Source organism: Rhinopithecus bieti, unplaced genomic scaffold (assembly GCF_001698545.2).
Source record: "Rhinopithecus bieti isolate Rb0 unplaced genomic scaffold, ASM169854v2 scaffold_5478, whole genome shotgun sequence".
NCBI classification, from domain to species: Eukaryota; Metazoa; Chordata; class Mammalia; order Primates; family Cercopithecidae; genus Rhinopithecus; species Rhinopithecus bieti.
The window spans coordinates 698,295-704,055 of NW_016805008.1; positions in this window are offsets into that span (position 1 = coordinate 698,295).

The following is a 5,761-nucleotide window of genomic DNA, read 5'->3' on the forward strand; positions in this document are numbered from 1 at the left end:
TAATAAAAATAGCTGTATAAGAATTAACTAACTCATCCTAACTTAAAACAACACGCATTTATTCCAGTTAAGTTTTCTGCTTCATTTCCCACCTGTACTCTTCCCTGTAAGTTTGGTGATTTGTGATTAAAATGGACATGCTTTTCATAATAATTGCATTAACATGTCCCCATTTTCATCATACCTCCTAACTACTGCAGTAAACAGGAAAATTATTGCAAAATGAAAATAAAAACACAAACCTATGATTTTTTAAAAAATTTATTTTGGGTAAGGAAAGGGAAAATTTGAGCATCACTGGCCAAAATAAATTACATACAAATTGTGTGTAAAATTAAGTTCTTTGATTCTTTTAAAATTCTATGACGTTACAATCATCCTGAGTGAGTTACTAAACTAAGCTTTTTTTTTTTTTTTGAAACGAAGTCTCACTCCATTGAGTGCAGTGGTGCAATCTTGGCTCACTGCAACTTCTGCCTCCCGGGTTCAAGCGATTCTCCTGCCTCAGCCTCCCGAGTAGCTGGGACTACAGGCAAGTGCCACCATGCCTCGCTAATTTTTTTATTTTTTTGGTACAGACGGGGTTTCACCATATTGGCCAGGCTGGTCTCAAACTCCTGACCTCGTGATCCACCACCTCGGCCTCCCAAAGTGCTGGGATTACAGGCGTGAGTCACTGCACCCAGCCCTGAGCTCCTTCCTGACAGGTAAAGAAACCAGGTTTGCGCTGGGCGCAGTGGTTCCTGCCTATAATCTCAGCACTTTGGGAGGCCAATGCGGGTGGATGGCTTTCAACTCAGGAGTTCAAGTCCAGCCTGGCCAATATGGTGAAACCTCGTCTCTACTAAAAATACAAAAATTAGCTGAGCATAGTGGTGGGCGCCTGTAATCCCAGGTACTTGGGATGCTGAGGCAGGAGAATCACTTGAAACCGGGAGGCAGAGGTTGCAGTGTGCCAAGATTGTGCCACTGCACTCCAGCCTGGGCGACACAGTGAGACTCCATCTCAAAAAAACAAAAAAACAAAAAAAACAAAAAAAAGATTTGAGATGATTTTTGATATCTCTGTAGTGGGGAGGGTAGAATAAGTAACTGGTAACTCCCATCTCTTTGCAAATAAGTGATGTTCGCTGGAGGTTTTCCTAGAAAGGCTGGGAAGTGAGTAATATTCAGTTACAGGGTTGTGAAGGTGTCCAGGGGTTTCTACTATGAGTATCTGTATGTGTGGATATGTTAGAGATTCCTCAGAGGCTAATGTTCAAAAACACTAGAAAACATCCACTAGAATTATTGACTCTTCAGTTTTATGATTGTATTTTCCTGATTAACTTGGTAAATTAAACTGTTCTTAAGTGCACAGAATAAGAGACAGGTCCATGTTTACACAAGATTGTTACAGATGCCAAAAGAAGGGGTTTCACGAGGAGAGTCAGGTTAGGTATCACAAGAAAAGAAGGATGAGTAGGCAAACCCTCACAGTATCTCCACGGTGGCAGTTCTTTTATAACTTTCTTCTATTTCTAATCTTTCTTGCAGACTAGAAGGCCTGATTTCTTGCCTTTCCTCAGTTGAGTCCTCAATGCTATTTGGGAGAGATGGCTTTGCCAGCAAGAGTTCCATAGCCACCGTATTATCTTGAATTCAGCAGTGTGACTAGAGGCTGGAGGCTGGAGTAGATTAACCTGATTATGGACTGGTTTGGAACATGGTGTTCCTGGCCTCAGTGCTTGGGCTTCAGCCTTCTCTCCTGACCCTGAGTGTGTAAATCTGCACAATATATCTTTTAGCACATAAGCTTCCAAAGAATACACAAAATTTCTATTTTACTAACTCTGCAAACACTCTAAAACAGGGCTGTGACTAACTTCTTGCTGTGTTCAGGGTGACTTTTTCTACAGCATATTGACTCATAATTAGTAAAATTGAATAATAGTAAAACTGTTTTCAGCAATTACAGATTAGTAAATGATATTTACAATTTTTCCTAACGAATTCATTTAACAATTCCTGAGCAACCATAACATACCAGGCACTGTTCTAGGCCCTGCAGTTACAGCAAAACAAAACTGACAAAGACCACAGAAGTAGAATTTACGGTGCGTGAGGTGGTGATAAGTGCTGTGGACAAAAATTAAGCAGGGAAGGGCAATGGGGTGGGGGCTATAATTTGTTAAAAATGGCTTCACTGAGAGGGTGAGTGACCTTTAATTAATGACCTGAAGCAGAGCCAGCTGTGTGCAGCATGGAGTGAGAACAGAGCAGGCAGGGAGAGATTACAAGTGTCCAGCCTGTGAAGCAGGAGTGTGCCTGGTACACACAGAAGAGCAGGGAGACCAGTGTGGCTGAGAGAGGGCTGGGGAGAGGAGAAGGAGATGGGGTCAGAGGTCATGGGTGAATGGCACAGACCAGAAGCACTGCGCCTTGATGCTGTTGTAAGCTCTTGGCCTTGATGCTGGGTGAGATGGAAGGGTTCTGAGCAGAGACGTGACATGAGCTGTCTTCTGTTTTATCAGGGTCACTCTGTCTGCTGTGTTGAAAATAACTAGAAAGGGACAATGGTGGATGCTGGGAGACAGCAGCTGCTGCTGTGGTCAAGGGAGGGGTGATAGTGGATAATGGCAGCAGTGGAGATGGTAAGGAGTAGCACATGTATTTTGAAGGTAGAGCTGGCAGTATTTCCTGATAACTTTGATAAGGGGTATGAAAGAAAGGGAGGAGTTTAAAAAACAAACCATCAGAAAACCCTAATGGAGCCTGAGCAACTGAAAGGATAGAGTTACCATTACCTGAGTTTTAGGGAAGTCTGTATGAGGAGCAGGTTTGCAGAGGAAAATCAGGGCATTTTAAGTTCAAAATACCCCTATGTGTTCAAACAGAGATGCTGGATAGACAATTGGATAGATAAGTCTGGAATTCAGAAGAAAGGTCCCAGCTGGAAATATCCATTAAGAGTTCATTTAAAGCCCTGTAAAGGAGCACAAAGGTGCTATTCAAAATAATTAACAACCAATATAGTAATGGTACTAACCAATCAAAGTACTGGACTGTAGTTCTAAAGGGTCAAGTGTCAACCTTTCAGAAATTAGATCCTGGGAAGGTCTGAGGGTCCCAGAGTGAGGCCAGAGAGGTCAGAGAGGGCACAGGAGAGGGTGAGGAGCAGCTCTCAGCTGGCCCAAATGGCAGCATTTCCACATTTTATCAATAGCATAGCACACCAGGGCACAGCAGGTGAAAATTAGCCCCAAAGGAATACAGAACAAGAAGTCCTTCAAGGACTCAGCCATAGGAAGTCCAATATTTAGAGGCTGGGGGAGGAGGACAGCGAGGAGACTGAGCAGAAACAGCCAGCGACATGGGGGAAATGCCAGTTGTGTGGTGTCCTAGGAGAACGGCGACTCTAAGGTCCAGTTGCCTGAGATGGTCCAAGTTGAGGCCTGTGTCTCAGCTGTACGTAGTAGTAGTACCACCCATCTTTCACTCTCAAAAGTATCTTTATTCTGATGATAAACTACCTGGCTTCCCTACATAAAAGCCAAGTGAAAGATGTGGTGTAAATAGAAGGAATAATCAAGTATTTAAATGCTGCTCCTAAGACAAGTAAGAGGAGGACTGAGAGATTGTGGCTGCATTTAGTGTTACGGAGGTCACTGGGACCCTGTCAGAAAACAGCTTTAGTGCTGCAGCAGGCATGAGGACTTGAGGTCAAAGGAAAATAGGAGGAGAGGAATTGGTGACAGTAAATATAGACACATCTATTAAGAAGTTTTGCTGTTTAAACAACAACAAAAAAAGAGGCAGAAAATTAACGGTGAGTGGTTGGAAATAGGCTAATTAAGACAGGGTTTAGGGAGATGGGAAAATTGCAATATGCTTGAGACTTGGGGGTACCCTAAAAGAAAGGGGTAAACTGATGCTGAATGAGAAGAAAAGACGGCAGTGTAGTCAGGGCTATGTTAGGACTTCCATGAGCCCTAGGCACTTTTGCCATCACGGGCCCCTCCCTCCATTAAAATATTTAAAATAGTATGCATTATATAAACATGAATAAATTAACATATAGCATTTTCTTTGACCTAGAAGTTCTAACTTTTCTTATGATTTTAAAGGTGCCTCTAAAAGTATCATGAACCCCAGGCACTGTACCTGCCAGCCTGTGGATTCATCTGCCCTCAATGTTGTTAGGTTGGTAAGAAGAGGACGGGGTTGGTGCACAAGTGGAGGGCTGGCCTGAGATGCAAGCCCTGGTTGTTCATCCACAGAACAGGACAGAAGGCAGAGTGCGGGGCACAGGTAGGTGGGTGGATACAGTGATGGGAATGGGTGCAAGGTTTTTTTGTGTTTTTTTCTCTTGATTGTTTCTATTTTCTCAATGAAATAGCAAGCATAGTCAAAAGCTGAGAGTGAGGATGGCGGAGGAGGCATGGATGTTTGAGGAGGGAGGAAAAAGTATGAAACAGCCACCGAGGAGTGTGGGAGAGTGAATGGACTGGGAAAAATGGCGAAGGATTCCAGGGCAGCAACGAAAGCCCCCTGAGGTGAGGTGAGGAATTTCAAATGAGACCAGCCAGCATGAGTTGTGTGTTTTTGCTCCAGCCATATTCAGCTGCTTAGTTGCAGGGGCAGACTAGGAGGAGAGTTGGAGTCAAGCGGGGATGGAGTTTTGCCAAGTAAGTATGACAAAGCAAGAGGTAGCTGGACAGTAAAGTGTATGCACAATGACTGTAATAATGGGCCATGGAAATTAAGCTGGGTAACGACAGAAGTGGGGATATGAAGAGAGTAGGGATATTGAAATGATAGGAGGTTTGATTGTGGATCCTTGTGAGTCAAAAATAGCTGGAGTTAAGCTGTAGAGGAATTGAATTGGAAAGATGGCTAATGATGGTATGAGAGTGGGATGCCTGAAATTATGGAGGGATGTGCAGTTATTAATAGGAGGCCTACATGTAACACATGAATATTTTTTGTTGTGCAAAAATTCAAATAACCCATTACCTCATACAACCTCCAAATATTAATATAATCACTGTTAAGAATTTGATATGTGGCCAGGCGTGGTGGCTTATGCCTGTAATCCCAGAACTTTGGGAGGCTGAGGTGAGCAGATCACGAAGCCAAGAGATGGAGACCATCCTGGCCAACATCTCTACCAAAAATACAAAAAAATATTAGCCAGGCGTGGTGGCACATGCCTGTAGCCCCAGCTACTCAGGAGGCTACGGTAGGAGAATCACTTGAACCCGGGAGGCAGAGGTTGCAGTGAGCCGAGATCACGCCACTGCACTACAGCCTGGTGACACAGCAAGACTCCGTCTCAAAAAAAAAAAAAAAGAATTTGATATGTGTCAAATATATATTACACACACATACACACACAAACACACACACATTTAATGCCTATATTTAATTTATTTTTAACATACAGGGGATTATACTATACTATTAACCCATGCCTTGTTTTTTCGTTTAACAATATATTCTGCAACTCTTATGATTGTTTATACAGATCTACCTCCTTCTTTAATGACTTCACTGTTTTAAGTTAAATGAACTTCCAGTTGAACTGTCTATGGAATATTCTAGACATATAGATAACAGTGGATGTGATATGAAACTAATGATGCTCAGGCTCTGGGTCCCTCACTCTCACAGGCCCCGTCCGGGGATCCTGATTGGGGGTTAGCAACACATTCACATGACCATAGGTTTTTGTAAAATTTATAAGAGTAAAGTATTTCAAATGTGATTAGTTAAGACTAGT